The 20,328-nt window shown below is 40.2% G+C and overlaps 1 protein-coding gene across 2 annotated transcripts in view; it reads left to right on the top strand.

The window, feature by feature from the left end:
* grid1a (glutamate receptor, ionotropic, delta 1a) overlaps nt 1-20,328 on the top strand; it is a 222,878-nt gene that overhangs the window by 40,083 nt on the left and 162,467 nt on the right. The gene's annotated exons all lie outside the window — the stretch shown is intronic.

Below are 20,328 nucleotides of genomic sequence, written 5' to 3'. Positions count from 1 at the left end.
AAAGCTTACTGATGTTATGTAAAACAAGCTGATGAGAGCAACATGGAAAAAGGGAGAAAAAGAGCGGAGGAGACATTTGAAAAATGAGATTCAATTCCCGGCTCACGACGACACTCAGCTTCTGGTTTAATGCCGCTTTCTCTTCAGTCTGTAAAAGGAGGAAGATGCTGTCTGTTGTGCATGTGGCTTTAGATGAAATTATGACAATGGAGATTTCCTTATTTCACTGAAGCAGGAAAGTTGATGTATGAATGGAGTTAGTCTTCTCTTCTCTTCTCTTCTCTTCTCTTCTCTTCTCTTCTCCTCCCTCTGCTTTCTGTCACAGCTTTGGCTCCTGCTGAAGACAGATAACAGGAACTGGAGGTTTATATTTGCTTTATTGAGCGTTAGATTCACAAGTGTGTATACAGTGCTGATGGATGTTCCTTATGAGCCGTGGCCAGTTTGTGTGTGTGTGTGTGTGTGTGTGTGTGTGTGTGTGCGAGCTGGGGTGTGTGTCATAATGTGTGTAGGTTGTTGAAAGTGATCTGCTTAGAGTATAGAAAGCTGAGGGTGAAAGGCAAAAAATAAAAGCAAGTGGGAATATGTTCGTGTGTGCTCAACATAGGCAAATGTGTCCACAGAGATATAAATGACAGGAAACTGGCTTGGCTAATTTGTTATGTAACAGGAAGATATCAATGACATCATGAGGGAAAATTCAATTTTTATCCTGTTTCACTATTTTCGTTAAAGTATCCCCTGGCTTGACTTCCTCTCATATGTCCTCATCTATCTGAGATTAGATAATAGATAATCTTCCATCTCATTTTTACGAACAGTTCGACAAATTTACATGGTCTTTAATTTTACAAGATAGCCTTTCTTTTATTTCTGATTAAATCTTCCTTCTGCAAGGAATTATTCATTTTCTATAAGGAACCAATTTCTCTGAACATGTTCTGTCACCAAAATGACGGTTAATTCAAAAACTCCTGCGGCTGATCAGACATCGTAAGTCGAACGCACTCATTCATGCCACACATCATGGCTGCCATCTGCTCGGACATGCCTGCTTGTTTTAGTGCCTCTCCAGAGAGGCTACCATCACTCTACTTGGCGCAGGTCCTTAGTGGTGTAAGGGCTTAAAATGGTAATAAAATATGCAATGCGCGCTCAATAACACAACACATAAGGCCCATAAGGGAGTCCGTTCAGGGCTATCCATCATTTGCACTCTTCATGTAGCTCCATGAAAAAGAAGAAGAAAAAAAAAGCTGAATATACATAATAATGAACCATAAACACCGGCGGTGAAAAAAAAAAAAAAAATGAAAATAAAACATTCATGTGTGCAGGAAACTGCCACAAAGCAGCTCTTCAAACACATCTGAGAATAAACATTTGGACAAGAACACTGACAGCAGTACAACACCGGCAGGGCAGAGTGGAAAGTCAGCAAGCGGAGGATCAGATGGCGTCCTATTATGCACCATCGGATGTCTCCATAAACCAGTGATCAATTGCATGGGTTATGGCGCCCCGCTGGGTATCCTGTACACCTGAATACGAGCCACTGCCAGTCGATGGGCTTCGAGTTCTGTCAGCTTCAGAAAGCCCTATTGCAGCGGTACAAAATAAAGCGGCATTACCGAACGTAACTGACAGCGAACACTCAACAATACGTAAACACAGCTCGATCCCGTCCTCTGCATTTGTTATTCATTCAGCGTCAGTAGACAGTACCTGTGGGTGGTCGTCACTGAATGAAAGGAGAGGATCTGCCTTTTATGTCCAGGTAGTGGGGGTGGAGGGGGTACACAAAATCTGTCTCCCTCAGGAGAGAGTGATTTATGGTTCTTTTCCAGCAAATCGAGCAATGACATCAAATAATTAACATAGAAAAAAATAAAGTGCTGCATCCTCAGCATTGTTGTTCATTTTTCTATAAAGATTTCTTCAGTTGATGTTAGCTGGGGCCACTGTCTGAACCTTGCGTTTTTTTAAAGGCTTTTATGTGGATTTTAGCCTTCAAACAGATTTATTTACAAAAGCCTGTCTGCAGCTGAGTATATTAAAGATAAATATCTGTAAGACGCATTGCAAAAAATCTCATGACATCTTGGGATGTGTTCACAAAACATCTTTGCCCTAAATTTAGGGACATTCCTGTTGATGAAGGCTGACCCCCTTCCTAATGTCTAAACCCGAGAGTAACACACACTGCATCCCAACACCAACGTTAGCGCCCGTGTCTCTGAGAAGTGGAAACTCCTCAGGAAAACTCACAATCACTTAAATTCAGCAAGTAATTAGCATTTTCAAAAAAAACAAAAACGGCAATAATTAACTTTTGAAAGCTACTTTGATGGTGGCAACTTCATATAAATTTAATTTTTCTCACCAACAAGTATAGACAGTTCAAAGCCGCCTGATGATTTGCACAACCTGGCACTAATAAAATCAATCTGAAACACTGGAGAACTGCTGCCATCTGTCAGAGTGATTGATTAAAACAAAATGCATTGCTTAGTGTTCAGTTTACCTGACAGAATATGAAGCGTGGACCACCACTGAGGTAGTTATGTCAGTTCCCACTGCTAAAAATGATTAATTATTAGCTGCGTTTGCACGTTCAGTTGTTGTTGGTCAGTCTGACTTCTTTCAGATTGAGAGATCAGATTGATGTTCAGGTTTATATACACCTGATCAATCTTATCATTATTTTTCACTTTTTTCTAAATTAAATTACACTATTCCTGCTCTTCAGTGTATGATGAGGAAAAGACCAGCAGGGCTTTTTCGCACGATGTAGATATATTTGTCTCTTGCATTCCAAAGTATAAAATGAGTTGTCCCTTTTGCGCTGTTGTATCTTTGGCAGACGTAAGGCGTGTGAAACTCAGAGGGCTCGTTCGCAGTCAGTTTGGATGAGAATGAGAAGCCGCGATGTGATGGAGATAAACACCGCGCTGAAGAAAAACTGAACAAAAGAGACAACAAATACTTCTTGATTGGAGCTGACATACACTTTGTGTCATCCTGTGCTCTATCATCATCAATTGTATATTTCCAGTTGTTTGCATAACATTGTTTTTGTGGACATGCCGGATTTCATAAATGAGTTTGGAGCAGTTTCACGCGTAGCTGTTGAGAAATGCTGGCAAGAAGAAGAAGCGAGATACGAAGAGACAAACATTCAGATGATGTTCAGGCTGTGGTAATCCAACTCTGTGAATCAGCTTCCCATCTCTGGTGGGTTTCTCTGGGATAATCTTTTAATAATTACTTTGACAAAGATGCTGAGATCTCTGAGGGCCACATTGCACACACCTGCTGCTACTGTTATATTTACATTTATATTTGAATTTTAGCTACTGCATTTTATTTATTTATTTATTAACTTAGGATTTGTCTTGTTGTGCATTTGCACTTTTTACTGGTGTCCATGTTAAACGCATAGGGATAGTGAGAAACGTAATTTCGATTCCTTTGTATGTCAAGTACATGTGAAGAAATTGACAATAAAGCTGACTCTGACTCTGACTCTGACTCTGACTCTGAAAGACATTTGAACTCCCTGTTCTCATTATTGAATGGCTTACATGTCAGGCAGAGACATGCGCCGTACAATTAACGCATTTGGAAACTCTGGTGTGACAGAAGCCCTGGACTTCAACTTTAAATCCATCTCATTCCTTCTCCCGTCCCTCGTAATGGTCATTATGTGACTGTATAGAACTCAGCTTCTTTAGATGAGTGTTAAAAATGTTGTTAAATGTCTGTGAAAACATACATGTGCAAGCTAATCACCAGCAAATCTGTCATGTTTTAATGTTGCAGAACGCACTGTATATTAATAATAGGAGAGACTGGGCTCGGAAAATGGTTCATATGTATCTCTCATGAAACCGTGTCATGCAAATAAGAAACTAGAAGTCAGCACAATCCAAAAACACAGCTGTCTTCTTTTGTTTGAAGCATTTTGAAAATGCATAAAAATTTTAAAACTCTTGCAATGACTCAACATTTTAAATTCTATTTCAAACGCTGAAAACAAAGTTCTGTTGACACCAGCTTGTTATCAGCACTCCGCTCAAAAGAAAGGAGAGATCTGAAAGTAACATATTCTCCAATTCGGTGAGAATCTTCAGAGAGGTTTTACTGTAGAAGAATCCCAGTTATTAACAGACTGTCTAAGATAATCCAGGACTGGTGAGGAGCTGAAGATCAATATCAGACAAGAGCAGGTTTCTCCCAAAAAAACTCCAATAACTTGTCTTCTCAATTCATTAAGATTTACAGACTGTTGTTACAGAAAGAACAAAATGATAAACAAGGATCTGGCCCAACTTTTCTGCCACGTGTCGCTTCCATCAAACAGAAAATGAACTGATGCTTTCAGTATTTAATAAGCCATTTCAGTTGTGAGTGAAAATAATCAAACAGAATGTGTGTCATCATCTTCAGGATTTGCAACATCAATTGTGGTAAAAAAAAAAAAAAAAAAAAAAACCCAAATAGCATGCAGTTCTGTTCACGTCTAAGTAATCCTCCCAGTAACGTCACAGTGTTGTGGCAGAAGCAATAAGGCTGATGAAAGCAAGTCCAAAAAATGCAATTTTCTCTATAAAGTAAAATAGAAAATTAAAGGCAGAAATATAAATGAATAAATAAACAAATAAATAAATACATCTTTTTTTTCATGTTCCATGACTTCAGAAAAACATTTTATTTTGTACAATTTCTGTTCCATTTTTCTCAGCATAAATAAAATAAATACAGTAAAAACTTACTTAAGCTTGGACATTCAGATTTATACAGAAGATCGGAAGATATTACACATGCCCTGATAGCGTTGTGACGGCACAGCCCACAGCTAGCAGTATTTCCAAACAACTTTATAGAAAAACAATCTGTAAGTTGTGAATGATATCAGACTTGGCAAACTGTGCCATTCAGATCATAAATGTGAGGCACTTTTTTTTCTTAACGCTGGATCATAAGTGACTGCTTTGCCCAGTTTTAGCTCTTCTGTTCTTTACAGGCGCTTGTTCGTCAGACTTGCTGCAGTTTTACTCTCTGTTTACTTTTTATTTCAGTCCAATATGCAAACTTTGTGGAACTCATTATCTTGAAAATGCAATCAAATTGATCAGTAATTATTTTGTTTTTGTTTTGTGACTCATTGAGGACATGCTTATGTTCAATATTACAGTTTTTTTCTCACTTCACATTTCTGAGTATTATTTTTTTTTCTGCTGAATGGTTAATCTCCAATGAAGTCTATTAGAATATAAACTAATTAAAATAAATTTGATTGTAGGCTTATGCCGTTATGCTATGAAGTGAGAGAAAAGCTAATAGTGAAATGAGAAATTATAATGTTGGCAGGAAAGCGCCACGATCAGTGTAGAGTTACGTTGGAAATAGGGCAAAACAATGATGAAAAACCTACTTCTTGTCAACTTCAGTTCACAAAACGGGAGAAACCGAGAAGTTGAATAGCAAGAGACAAAAGAGCAGCACTTCAAGAGTCACATCTGCATCATTCTGCAGGCTTTTGTTATCTCTGAGTGCATTTCATCTTGGAAAGTCAATGCCAATGCTCACTCTACTTTTTACTCAGAGCCAGTCACTTTCCATTTTAAGCCTACGGCTTTCTTGTGTTGGTGAATTTTCTCTTGATGTAACATTTTCTGATCCCCTTTCTCAGTCTCCTCAGTTGTTGCCAAATGCTCTTGCAAGTTTTTTCTTCTGATTGGTGAAGATAAAACCGCCAAAGTGGTTAAATCGTTAACATCATTTCAAGCAAGACTACAAACTACATGTCAGTCATTTTTTAAATATAACTTTAATAAAGGTGGTTTCCTTCACAGTTGCTGGAAATCATGTGAGATGAAACTTTTACTTTGAAACGCTATAAGCTTGCGGAGTATTTATCGAGGCCACTTCATATACAGCCATAGAGACTTGAGCACGCCATAAAAAGAGGCAACTTCAAGGAAATAAAAGTGTTTCAGTGCAACAACTCAAAGGCTCGAATCAGAGTCTGAAGAAACTTACTCATGAAAGCCCGCCTGTGCCCGCTGCACGAGATTTCGCCATGGTTACACAGCGGGGAGGAGCCTCCCAATGACAGGATCTGAACGGTTTCTTAGCTTGACTTGGTGAAACACGAAGTGGAGACCAGAGCGGTTTTCCTATAGCGGGGCAGCTGTCCATTTGTCTTGCTACATTCTCAGGCAAAATGTACGAGGTGAGCCGAATTTCACGAAACAATGCTGTTTTCAAAACTGCATAAAGATGAAAACGGAAGAGGATGTGAAACAAAATGCAGTCATAGAACTGTAAAACTCTCCAAATCAAGTCACAAGCAGCCTTCATACATAAACAGTGACATCTTTCTCTCATGAATGGAGGTTTGCACTCGACAATAGCATGTTAGAATAAAGTTTGCAGGTCTAAAACTTCACAAAGCTCATTTTAAACCTAAATCAAGTCGGATTTTTATTTTTTTTTAATCTACACCTTAAATTATTTTTTTAATTCAATGATTTGCCTTGTATAAGCTACGGCTGTTTGAACAACCACATAAACTTTAACATGGTCTCCTAATTAAAAAAAGATTAGTGTCAACCACACGTAGCTCAATAAAGAGCTTTATCTTCTGGAAATTATACACTTCTGTTCATCCCTATAGAGGATAATGGTGATGTTGATGTTCGCATTTCATCCTTTCCTCATCATCTAACTTTATTCTGCAAAGTAGCCTTGAAAAATGTTGAAGATTCAATATTGTGTTCCAGTTTCCCATTTGGCGGTTTTGCGGTTCACACTGCAAATTCTTCACTGGACATGAGTCTGTGAAGAAAAAAAAAAAAAAAAAATCACAAAACAAAGAGCTAACAAAGGAAAAAAGATGTGTTACAATTGTTCGAGTTTTAGCAAATGTGTTATTACAGTTTCACACAGTTACTCATGGCCAGTGTTGGCTGCCAAACACATCGAGTATATAAAGATTACTCAACTTCCACTGATGTCTTCATGATAGCAGTCAAACTGAATTCACTTTATATGTCTGTAAGCAGCCGGAATTATTTAATAATTCTGTGTAACTGAATAAGTGCAGTGAAGCTGGATAAAACGTGCAAACTGACCTGAAAATAGGAAGTTATGCCTTCGGTGGAGGTAATACCATTTAAAACATGCATGGAAGCAGCCTTGTTCTTTGATGTTTGGTTGTGTAACACTGCTAAAATAACGGCCCACGCGCCACAAAACTTTCTCCTCACTTAATAAGTTGGCTGCGCCGAACAAATATGAACAGCAAATGGTATCTCTGCTTGAAGATCACACCTCAACAGAAAACTGGCGTGTCCACCCATTCGGAGCATAATCTCCCTTCATCAAAAGCATCTGAGGCCTCTCTGCACCTCAGACTGCCTGCAGCACTGCCCCATGCTGTGCGATGCAGCTCTTTTATGGTCACTGCAGCACAATTATACACTCCACACTGTCCAGTGTGTGAACGACTCTCATTTGTTTTATTCAAGAGGCATCTGACGAACCGGTGGTTACAATGAAGTTGCAAGACGCAGAAAATCCTCTGTACACAAAAAATGTTTGACTTCAACTAACGCTGCCATTGTGTGACAGTTATGCAATGTCATGTATGATCTTTGATCTCAAAATAGGCTGCATAATTTGTACAGTTTGTGAATGAATGGCATTTTGGAATCAGCTTTTTTGTTTTTTTGGGAAACCTGAAGACGTCTGTTCCCATGGGAGACGTCTCCAGCTGATTGTTGCGTCACTGAGCCTAAGAAACAGGTGACCTTTGTCTCCAAACAATGGGCCTGATTGGCTGAATACTGAGCTGTACCCCAGGGACGCCCTCAATCAGTACAGACGGAGATCAACGTCACGACTTCGGGCTGCTGATGTGGCGCCTTGAATTCATTCAGTACATGTTATTTCTGCCTGTAGATGCTATTAAACACATGGAGAGACTTTTGTATTAGTCACATTTGGACAACAATAGGTTGATTATATAAGTGTATGATAATTTCCAACAAAATGCTGGCATTTTGAGTTTCTGACCATCGTATCTATTTAATGATTGGTTGCAAATGATGCATTATTGTACCAAATAACTTTGGCACAGCAGCCATGAAGGCACAGGTAATTGTTGCTTCTGCATTTACCAGCCATATATTAATTTTGTTGAATAATAATTAGGACTTTTTGCTATTTTTGAGAAATGTGTTCACTGTATGTCCGTTTTCTAGAAAAAGCCATGTTTGATATTTGAGCACCAACATATCAGAAATGTAACGCTGACTCTTCCCTTGAGCAGTTTGACAGTTTGTTGGAGAATAGCATCCAAAGGTAGATTTAAAGCATCAGACTGTTTGATTCTTCATGTTTATTTATTTTCCTACCTTCTGTTCTGTTTTCACATATTTATCTTTTGCACTCAGGTTGGTCAGATTTTCACATTTAGTGCCACTTTTTATCCAGGAGCAAATCCTTTTTTTTTTTTTTTTTTTTTTGCAGAAAAAACATCACTGGTTGATTTACGGTCAAAACAGACGTGTACCTGTAACACACACTGTACTATGCCCCCATGAAAGTGTAGTCTCTGTGTCTTTCTTCCATAAAACACCTTAAGTGACTGAATGGAGAATATGAGCCAGATAATGGAGTTTCCAGGTTACTAATGGTGAGTAAAATTATATTTTTAATGTAGTCTTGCTGTGAAATAGAATGCATCCCCTGCTGCTTTTGCTATGTATGCACAGCAATACAATAATAAACAAATTACACACTTCTGATTGTGTTGCTTGAGGAAATCGAATTCACTGAATGATTAACTGAGTAAATCTGGAGATAAACTTTTTTTTTTCTCTCCATATTGAACTACCTTTTCCAGTTCACAGAAAGGGTTCGCTGAGATAAATCATATCAAGTGGAGTCCGTAATATTTTGTAGCCATGATGTAAATCCTCCCGAAACTCAAGAATGCTTGAGTTTCCTCGCTGAGGTTCTCCAAACATGTAAAGGAGGCCCTTCGGTCCCACTGGATGTGATCCAGTAACCTTTTACACGCCGAGAATAACTTTATGTCACCACGCGGTAAAGTGCAGAACACCTTTCTAACACCACTTGTTTATTTCTGGTTATTTGACAGCTCATTATTTTTAATCAGCCCGACCTTGTCCATTATCACCGGCTTTACAGAGTTTGCGTTTGTTTGGGCATCCGTTTGTGCTGCCAGTGACATTTAACACGACCCGCCCACATGGTCTGAATATGAGCTGTTTTAGCAGCTTTGGAGAAGCGGAGATTTGAAAAGCCTCGTGGGCGACGGAGGAGAGCGTAATGGATAGGAGAAACCGTGAAGGCAGAGCTTCCTGCAGGATTGTCAGAAGTGGTCACTGGAGGACAAAGAGCATTTTTCTTGGCGGCGAAACAAACCGTCCCCTGTGCGATGAGCTCTGTAACTGCAGGTTTCTTGCCTCTGTTGCAAAACCGCTATTCGCTACACAAGTGTTTGCTGCCTCTCTCGAGATGCAACCGGTGTCCGATTTTAGCGCCTCTATTGCTCCTCGGCCATATGAGAACACCAGATTGATGTGTGTGAATGTGTGTTTGGCGTGATTGGCGTTAAGCTTCCTTCACCACAGAAACTCTCCTGTGGTCCATTTGGGCCTGACGGTTGCTGATTGGGTTCAAGTGCTCCTCGACTGCAGATGCCATTTTAAGATTGCTTTTATCCCCCCTTGAAACACAAGGACAGATAAGAAACAGACTTTTCTTCTCTGGGGATTCAAAAAAGGAGAAAAACACTCTCGCACGTAAACAGAAATACATGTACCCAACACAAGTTTTCCTTTACCTCTATTCGTTCTCCCTTCTGCCATCTGTCAGGTACCGAAAGAAAAAAAAAAAAACACATGCACACACCTAGAGAGAGAAAGTACTGCGACTTGTATTTACTTATGCAAAGGTAATTCGTTTAATAAAGAAAGAGATGTTGAAAACGATTGGTCTGGAAAGCCCTTTTAACTCCCCATTCTTCCACCGGTCCGCCATGACACCTTATCTTTCCCATACAGCAGCATGCTAATCAAAAGCGGCCGCGCCCTGCTATCTCGCCGGGATCGCCGGCTTTGTCTAAACCCATTTCATGAATTAAAAGCAACACCTTATAAATTAGCGCAGGTGTTGTGTTGGCTTTGAAATCTACTTAACATGCATCAGAAGATTAGCCGTGCTGCCAAAAAAATAAAGTCCCGCAAGTGACAAAACAAATCCTTTTTTCAAGGTGTGAGAATGGTGACCATTATGCCAAACAGGCTGCCTGCTATAAAACTTTCATCCCCATGAACAATGTGCATCTGTTAAGGCTGTTCACTGAGCTACAAATCTGACACCACCATTGTAATAGAAATCACCTCTTGTAAGCTCGGGGAAACATCAAGGCTTACCAAGAAAATCCTTTCTCGAATGAGCTACTCAATGAACCAAAATATGTTTTATAAGCTTGTTTCAGAGAATATGATCACTTGGAATCAAGTCACCTTTAAGATGTGGTCATTCGCGACTCGGGAGACGAAGCAAAGCAGCTGAAACAAATCCCATCAATCCTCAATAAAGGACAAACATTCTCATGTAAACTGAGCGGAAAAGCAGGATTTATACTCGAAAAAGCTTCTTTGAATGATGGAGTGACACTGTGTTATGACTATCCTTCAGATTTATTATTCTGATTCAGCCTCACACTGACGTTTTTATTTCACTTAAACCTTCCGAGCAGCCTTAAATGAGATGTCTGAAAATCTTTTGTATTCATAATACCCAAAATGTGTTCAGGATTTTTCAAATTTGAAGATATTTTCAATTTGACTTTGAATCAATGTCGGAGTCTGTTTTATTTGGTTGTTTGTGATCACATCATGTTCACTCTGCGGCAGACTGGTGCTTTAGAGAGTGAGAGGGGAACTTGGCGAACCAGCTAACCTGCGCCACATCATGTCAAATCAATTTTTATTGGTAATAAAGTGTAGCAGGATTGAATCCTAAAACCAGCAAATAAACATGGTTCCACTTATGGTGACTGGTTCTAAAGGTAATAGAGTTTTATATTATGTTTTTTGACAATCTTGAAGTTTTAAAAGAAATTGCAGGGGCTAAATTATACTGCAGAATTTTACTTTCATCATCTTAGGGCACAAAAAGTATCCTTCCTGCTGATATTATGGAGATCTGGGTTAGTTATTTGACACAATATATTAGCTAAATGCAGGATATTGCATAGTGCTCCAACTCTGGTAGCAGATGGTGGGAGTTTGGTAAATCTGCATATCTTATGACTATGGTGTAGCTGTTTTTTTATTTACTCCCGTCAACTGCTAATAAGCTTTAAATATCTAAAATCTGTTCATATACCTTGTATTGCTGATAAAAATGTCTCATTTATCATCAACAATCCAAAAGCTAAAAAAACAAAACCCGTCTATTTACTCCATAGGGAACGTTAGACAAGTGGCAATTAGATGGATAATGTTTAAAGTGATACTTCAACATTTTGGCAAATTGGCCCATTTAGTGCAATTCCTTAGTCATTTCAAACAGCATACTTACTTTTTTTTGTGAGGGCGAGCTGTTGTTTATTGAGAGGCGAGTCGGGGAAGGTTTTCGGGACGGACACAATGGAGGTGAACGGTATTTTGTTCCCTCTCATCAAACTCATCAAATACACAATCTAACAACCCCAAAACACTTTGGTGGACACGTTATAATCTGCTCAGTCACTACGCTGTGAAATATTAATGAAAAATTCCGAGATTGAGTTGTTTATGCGAAGATTGCTAAGACGGAACTACTTACTAAACATGGTGTCTGGGCGTAGTGATTTCAAATGAAAAAGTAGTTCCCAGTATTTGCTTCAGTGTCGTAACGCTACAATATTATTTGTTGGTGTTCCACAGCGTAGTGAATGTGCGGATTATAACGTGTCCACCAAAGTGTTTTGGGGTTGTTGGATTGTGTATTTGATGACTTTGACGAGGGGGAACAAAAATTCCATTCACTTCCATTGTGTTCATCCCGAAAACCTTCCCCGACTCGCCTCTGAATAAACAACAGCTCGCCCTCACAAAAAAAGTAAGTATGTTGTTCAAAATGACTAAGGAATTGTGCTAAATGGGCCAATTTGCCAAAATGTTGAAGTATCGCTTTAAAATCACATAAAACAACAACAGCAAAAGAGCATTAAATGCAATATTTGCAAAACTATTTACATAAAAACTAGCTTTCTATATCGTAATACCTAGTTTGTTGAATAAGATGAGTAAACTGTTGTTATTAATATTATTATTTTTTAACCTTTAGCATCCTGCAGAGTGGTAATTGTGTTTATGCTACATAAATGCGGTTTTACTTTGGAGCTTTTTCCACTTCACTGGACTTTTTTTCTGACGTGAATACTCTCATGCAGCATGGATGCCGTTTGATGAAGCCCTACTTTTCTCTCTCTGGGTAGACTGTGAGAGAAAACTCTCGACTTCCTGCAACTTTGAAATCCCACGATGTTCTTAGAGGGGATGCTCGTCAAAAGAAAAATAGACCACCCATGACACTCCTGGGATTTGTAGATGAGCGTTCAACAAGGTGTTGGCAGGCGCCGCAGCACTGTGTGTATATCACACTATTTTATATTAATAAAATCCGAAATGCTTTTCAGGCAACTCTCACCAATTCCCAACTGCGGAGCCTCAAAGCAATAAAGACAGTCCACAGGTGGGTGAGTGGAGATGTTGGTTAACACATCAGTTTGAAGGGGGGAAAAAAAAAAAAACATCTTTCAAAACTGCAATTCAAATTCACCGATATTCAAGAAGGTGTTGGGAATATCTCTCTCTCCTTACTCAAAAACAGCTTGTCAAGTTGTATGACTTTTTGATAATGCGGTATTTTGTGACTTGAAAAGCAGGGAAGAGTGATAATGGGCGACACGTCGAGAGCCGGGAGTGGAGAGAAGTGTTGACTGGATTCCAGAACATCTGTCGTGTCAGGAGTCAGATATTTATGAGGAATACATTTCAAATGAGCCACACGCACTTTCCCTGCGCGCCCTGTATACTTCTGTCTTGTCCCCATTTTATATATTTATCTTCCGGCTCCCATCGCGCATAATAGCATGCATGTCTTGAATTTTCCTTCTCTTGTTCTATTTTCTTCGTCTGACTGTTTTGCATATGTTTGTTCTGAACCAGCCTCTATCTCTCATCTTCATGTCTTTGTTTCTCTTGCTGCCGTCCTAACCAGTTATTTATAAGTCTTATTGTTCCACTGCATTATCCCATCATTTCTCTTTACAAGTCCATCTCGCCCTTTCCTGCCTATTTTATCTTCCCTTTCTCTTTTTAATAGCCCCCGGATGTCAGCCGCCTCTTATGGCTATCGTTTTCCACTCTTTCCTCTAGATTTTTTTTTCTCTCTCTCTGCCTGTGCTCTATACTTCCATCAATGAGGATTTATGCCACTGCTGGGAGCGGCACGTAGGAGATAGCCGGGGAGAGGGCGGGGTGAAAGTGAGAGGAGAGATCAGAGTGACCATCAGATGCATGAAGTGCCGGAATGCAAGGGTGAATAGTAAACAAGAGAGCGGTCCCAAGGCCGAGCTAATTGAATTCCACTCTGCCCTCTGCGTTCGGTTAACAGCGGCAGTCGTAGGGAAATAAGAGAGCGGGGAAGATAGAAGGAGAACAAGTTGGAGAATGGGTCGAGAGATTGAATAACAAATATTAGAAAGAAGAAAGAGGGAGAAAGAGAGAGATAGCTCCTCTGGCCAGACTAATTGAATTCCGATTTTCCCTCTGAGATTGGTTAGCAGCAGCAGGCAGGCAGACAGGCTGCCCCCAGCATGGATCAACTCTATCCAACCAATCACACTAATACAGTGTTTATGTCCAATCCAGTGCAGCCCGGTCAATAGCTTCTTCTCCAGCGCAAAGCCAAGAGGGAGTTTACAGGAGCCAAGGCCAACTTAAAAAGGGATACATAATTGAAAAGCCCCGCATGTCAGGTGGAGCTACGATTTCACTTCCAAATCATCTCCCCTGAAAACAAGGTGTGGAGGGAATTGCCGGACTTTTCATTTATCCGGGAGACTGCTCGAGCATCAAGCAGTGGTTTGGAGCAGCGGTTTAAACCACAGAGAGAAGGTGAAATATCTTCATCGAGGTCAGTATCGGCCGCCTCTCTCCCTGGAGGCTGCGGCCAGTAAGAATCCAATCTCTTGAAAATGTATACAAAACCATTTCACCTTGGTCTTAAAGGATAAGTATGGTGATTTCCTCTATTTTTCTTAAGGTCAAGGATCCCACATAAAGACCAAAGTTGAACTCACTGCGCTGACATTTACAGTTTGTTACCAAAGCTTAATAATAATAAAAATCTGCTCTGTAGCGCTCCATTGATTTTTAAAAGCCTCAACAGTTGTATCAGTTGCTCAGTGAGACCCACACTCTTTTTTTTTTTTCTAGAACAATGAACTTGGAGATTGCAGCTTTTAGAGCTGTTTGAACTGTTGGGTTGGTAAATGACTGTATTGATGTTTGTGGTATTTTCTTGGCGAGCCTTTAACCGTCTGAAAGCGAGCCGGTTTTTCTGTTGAAAATTATACGTCCTCAAATATAAAGTGTACGTATCTCCAACCGCAAGGTATTGCAGTTTCACGATGAAATGACGGAGCGCTGGGATCTGAAATGATGCCACAGGAACTTTGGTATTTATTAATGCAGCTGGCTAGCTGTAAAAATAGATTAAATATATTAAATATATTCTTGAAGATGAGGTTCTGTTACTTTACTTATGACGTGTTTGAAGTGAGCTTATGGGAAGAGTCCACCTGTGTCACTTGTGTGTTTGTATATGTGTGTGTGTGTGCGTGTAGTTTATAAATTTGCTTGCACACGTGTGTTTGCCGTTTCCTAATCGTGCATTTGCATTTGGGAGTCTCGTCTGCTCCTCCGCTGTGTGCCTCCAGCTGCGTCGTAAAGCACGAGGGTGTCGCTCCCTATGCTCATTATTTGCCTCTTTTTCCTCGGACTCCTCCATCTCCCTCACTGCTCGACGTCACTACCCATCACCACTCAAGCTTTATGAATATTTAACTTGTCCTCAAGCCTCTCTGCTCTGCTCACTTCTCCTTTAATTCCCATGCTTTTTCTCTTATCCTCTGTCATACCTTTTTGTTGCCGCTCAATACATTTGTCTCTCTCTGTCTCTTGCTGAAACTCTTGTAAGTCGCTCCTTCCTTCCTCTCTTTTTAGTCCTACTTTTTTTTCCCCGTCTCTATCTTTCTTTGTCTGCCTGTCTCTATCTGTGTTACAGCACATCATTTGCTCCTCTGTACAGTGAGGGAGGAAGCTGCTGCTACACACCCTGCCCCTTAACGCCCAGTCGTTGTTTCTTATTTAATCTGTTCCGCTTTATTGAATTTAATTATTTCTAAATGATTAACTCAGAGTTCAGGGTTGGGTGGGGGTCCGGAAGGACATATGTTGGGAGATAGGGTGGAAGGGCCACTGGAAGAGAGATAGTGGGGATTGTGGCGTTTTGTTTTGGAGCCAGGCAGAGTAAATAGCCTGGTATGCACACTCATCAGTCTTTGATTCCATTACTGCGGCGTGACTGCAAATGCATGCCCCCTCTCCCACCCGCCAGCTCTCCTCACCCTCAACTGCACCAAACACAATAGCAAGCTGCACGATTGTGTGTGGTCACCAGAAAGAGAAAAGGCAGCATTTGCATATATATTTTTTTTTTATTCTATTATTTTTGTTTTGAAATAACATCCCGCGTGTCAAAAGAGTGTGCAGATTTCCAATAAGTCTATTTCTCAGGGTGTCAGTGCACGTGTTTATTTGTGTGTTTCTATGTGACAGATGCAAAGGAGAGGCAGCTACTGTTTACCTTCCCATGGCCATACCTCAAAAAGAGGTATTCATTACAGTGCCAGGAGGCACTGAAAGCATATCTGTAATGGTGCTCAGTAGGCTGTCAGCTCTTTATATGAAAATGTGACTGGTGGAGAAGCAAAGACCAGAGTGATGGGCTTTCACACTGCAGCAGCACCCCTCCAATCACAGTGGAAATACATAAATTGAGTTGCATCCAGCACACACAGAGTCAGGGACAGGCATCAACATATTTCGGCAGGCTAATGCGTACAGTGCACACCCCTCTGGAATTACATTCGTGATTTTCACCCATAACATTTACCAAATATGATGTACAATTCTAACATAAAGAAAAAGGGGAAAAAAAGAAATCAGACTAAAAATAATCAATGTGTGTGTGTGTGTGTGTGTGTGTGTGTGTGTGTGTGAGACACATGCAGCATTGGAGATTTTGGATATTGCAGATGGGAGACAGACAACTGTGACAATTATTTTTGGTTATAGCATAAAATATGTGGTTTGATGTTGTACAGTCAGAGAGGTTTGCATACTGCTTCTGTTACACTCACATGACAACACAATTCAGTGCATTCCAATTTTATCTCCATAGTGCCAAATACACCGTAATCATTTCATTCTGTTCTATTGTAGAAGAGAGGCTAAAATTGGAGTGATGCGATCTCCCCTGATAGTTCCTGCCAGTAACTGAAGACCTCATAAGCAGTGATTATGACACCCTGGTAATAAGGGATTACAGCAGCCTACTCTTGAAGAAACAAATTTATGGATTAATTTTTCCGCATCACTCTGAGTCAACATGTTTCTAATTTTAGAAAAATTACACCGGTGAATAAAGGAGGTTCTGCAGACCTTTTTAAAGTGGGAGTTGAAGGATAATTCCTGGTCCAAAGTAACTCTTAGGTTCCTCACAGTGTTACTAGAGTTATGGTGTTAAAGTAACGCCATCCAAAATCACTGTATCCTTAGATCATTTCTCTCTCAGATGTTTTGGGCTAAATATAATAACTTCTGTTTTATCTGAGTCCAAAAACATAACATTGTTGCTCATTTGGGCTTTCATGTCTTTAAAGGTGCATTAAGGAGTTTGCACGTTTTATGCGAAACAACGACCCCTGCAGGTCTTGGGCATAACTGCAGCTTAGTGAAACACTGGTGCCTGTGGCTTGTGTCCATGTACATGCACGGAAGAGAGGAACTCCTTCCTCGCTCTTTAAGCAGCGCTCGAGTAAAATTTAAGCTTCTTTTACCTGCTGGGGTCTGTGCTGGAGCTGTGGCAGTGCTAGAAGCCGGTCTTTTCTTACTTTCTGGAAGCTCCATCCTCAGTACTGCTCAGTTTATGCTCGCTAAGCATCTGGCGGAGTAATGGCGGACAAAACGAAACTTAAGGAAATCAGGCCAATGGGAGCGCGCATTACGTCACCTCATCTCAAATTCTCCCCAAAAAAATTCTGGTGCCGGACCGGCACTGCAACTTTCAAGTGACAATTTAGCGCTGTTAGCGGTACTTGCGATGAATATATCAGAGCACATTGTACTCATCATTGAATATTTGTAACATATTTATGGTGGAAAATAAGTATTTTTAAAGTTGAAAAACTCCTTAATGCGCCTTTAAGATAAGTTTGCTAAGACACGTTTGACACGTTGATCACTATCATCTGGTTTCAGACAACCTGAGATCATCCTCTCTGAGATTAAAAAAAAATTCATACGTAATTTCATGAAATACTCTGAGCATAGCGTATCATGATATCCACTCATAATAGATTATTTAACCAAAACGAGAAAAACTGTTAATTTGGGTTGAGAAGCACATTTCTTTTCTTGGCAGTTATTGGTTGATAGATCATTTGTTCCTGGTCCTGATAACCACTTAAAGGTTAGACTGAAGTGCCATTTTCATCAAGTTCTCTTGCTGTAACTGAGGAAAAAAAACAAAACAAAAGAAAGTGATATTTTTGGATGATAACACGAGTGGGAGGAACGCAACAGGTGCGGCACATTTTGTTAATGAGTGGGCTTATGGTTGCTCGAGAGCGAAAAGTGTTCTTTTAGCTTGCCAGACTCAGTGGTTGAAGCAGAAGGTACTGTGCTGTAAAATTGCAAGCTCGAGAAGATAACAGAGGGAAATTGAGAAAATTAATAGCTAACAGGTGTGGCTTAAACAAGGTAATGATAAATGAGGGAATAGAGGAAATGATGAAGTGTTCTTCTGCTCTGTCTTTTCATAAAGTGCATTTATTTATTTACCCCTTGTGGCTCTGCAGTGATTTCACATGCCGCTTCAGTACTAAACATACACTTAGCTTCCTCGAGGAACGGATCGGCCAGTCGATGATGGCCAACACTTGTTACGTGTTATTTTGGCTGTGAAGACTCGTGCAAACATGGATTTTCAACTAGCAAGGTTAGACGGGAGGAAATTATATAGAGCTGCTGTCACCTTGTAGCAGTGGACGACTTCATGGTGCCTTCAGCGCCTGCAAAGAGGAGAAGAAGTAGAGGAGGCGGTTTCCTCGTGACCATCCTCTCACCTTGTGAAAGATGTTCTGCTTTGAGTGGAACGCTGAGAAATATGACTTTGCACAGACAGATATTCTCACTTGTCAATATTTTGTGCTGTTTCTTTAAAATATATCCTATAAAATATATTAAAATAATCCCTATCATTGTCACAAATGAACTAATAACCTAGGTATAGTTATAACATTTGAGGCTTTTATTAAAACTTTTATGCAAGTAATGCAACTGTATCTAATTATGGTTTTTGTGGAAGCAGTCCGTCTTAGGTTAATCCTGCAGTCAGCGCTTCAATTTCTCTCTTTAGACTTTTGATTTGGATTATTTGGTCATGTAAACTGGAGCCACACCAGCTAACTGCCCTGGAATGACAGGATCGTCTGGTCTCGTTTATCTTCTCCAGTCCTGCAAATAACTCCGAAACGCCTTTGATTGCCGCAATGTAAACAGAAGGTTGCTGACATCTTGCAGCCTGCGGCTACTCAAGCTGACACGTCAGCTGTACGCGAACTCAAACAAAACAAGAAGCCTGTAAGAATATGACAACCCACAGATTCCTTTTTATTATTAAACCTCGACCATAGAAATGCTACCCTGCATGATGTCTTGTTTCCTACAGCGATGTACAGTATTTTTATTGATGTCTGCAGCCGTCGGATGCCACCTAACAATCAAAGTATGAAGGATAAAACCCGAGTGCATGTGGCATTTCACAAAAGATAGTTGATAGCAAAGTGTATCTCATATTTCTGTCATAGTGTGCTGACTATGGATCTTTGATACTACGCCACAGTTGAGCATCTGTCTCATATCTAGCTGCCAAAGTCATATCATCGCCTCTATTCACAGTAAAAAAAACTACGTGCCATGAATAATATGTGTTGAATGTTCAATTTTCATGTATAAGTAGAAAATTAATATTTTGCCCTTCAAGTTATTGTGTTACAATTCACATAAAAAAAAAAGGTCAAGCATGAAATTTTGAGCAGTTTGTCAGAGTTCAACAGGGGTTGAACTCTGATGCGAAAATAACATTTCAAATTGGGCGGCACTCACCTACCATGGCTTAAAGGACGAAAGTGGACATCATGTCTCGGCAGCAAAAGGACCAACTAACCAAGCGGTCATAATGTAACGGCTGATGGCCAATATAAAGAAGTTGAAAATGTCATGGATGTTGCTCGAACAACAGCGTCCGCTCTGGTAATTCTTCTAACTGGCAGCGAGAGCTCGATACGTGCACAGGTATGACTCAGAGCGGTCATTCTTCGTGGAAGCGGGTTTATCGTTTGTGCACTATATCTCTATGTCAGTTAAATCAATCCAGTGAGTGGCTTATATGCCGTTGTTTGTGTTGAATCAGGATTCAAAGGATTTTAAAGGCCTAAAAGAGCTGCAGACACGTCGGGTTAAGGCTGCAGTACTGCGGGTGAGAGATTAAACAAAGGCCATGTCAACTCGGTGTGCTGATTACACTCTTAAGCAGAAGAAAGCGCCAAGGTCGGTGCCCCTGTTTCAGATGATCACAGTGTTTATTATAGCTTCCTCCGCGTGGAAAGAGGCCGCAGCGTTCTCTGTATTTCTGCTGATCTGAATTTGCTGAGGCCCAAAAAAAATCTTGGTTGTGATAAGCTTTTATTGCATTCTGTTAGGAAGCATTTATTTATCTGTATCAGTTGCAGTGACTCGAAGATGTTAAGTAAAAAAAAAAAAAACAGAAAGAAAGAGAAGACATTGTGAGAACGAGGGGATTTCACTCCTTAAGACGATAACCCATTGTGAGGGCTCAGTGTCTCCACACAACCCCATCCATTATAGATTGTTATTGAGCTGA

Source organism: Salarias fasciatus, chromosome 13, assembly GCF_902148845.1.
Source record: "Salarias fasciatus chromosome 13, fSalaFa1.1, whole genome shotgun sequence".
Lineage (NCBI taxonomy): Eukaryota > Metazoa > Chordata > Actinopteri > Blenniiformes > Blenniidae > Salarias > Salarias fasciatus.
The sequence above is the reverse complement of the archived record's forward strand: the minus strand, read 5'-3'. Positions and strand labels throughout refer to the sequence as shown.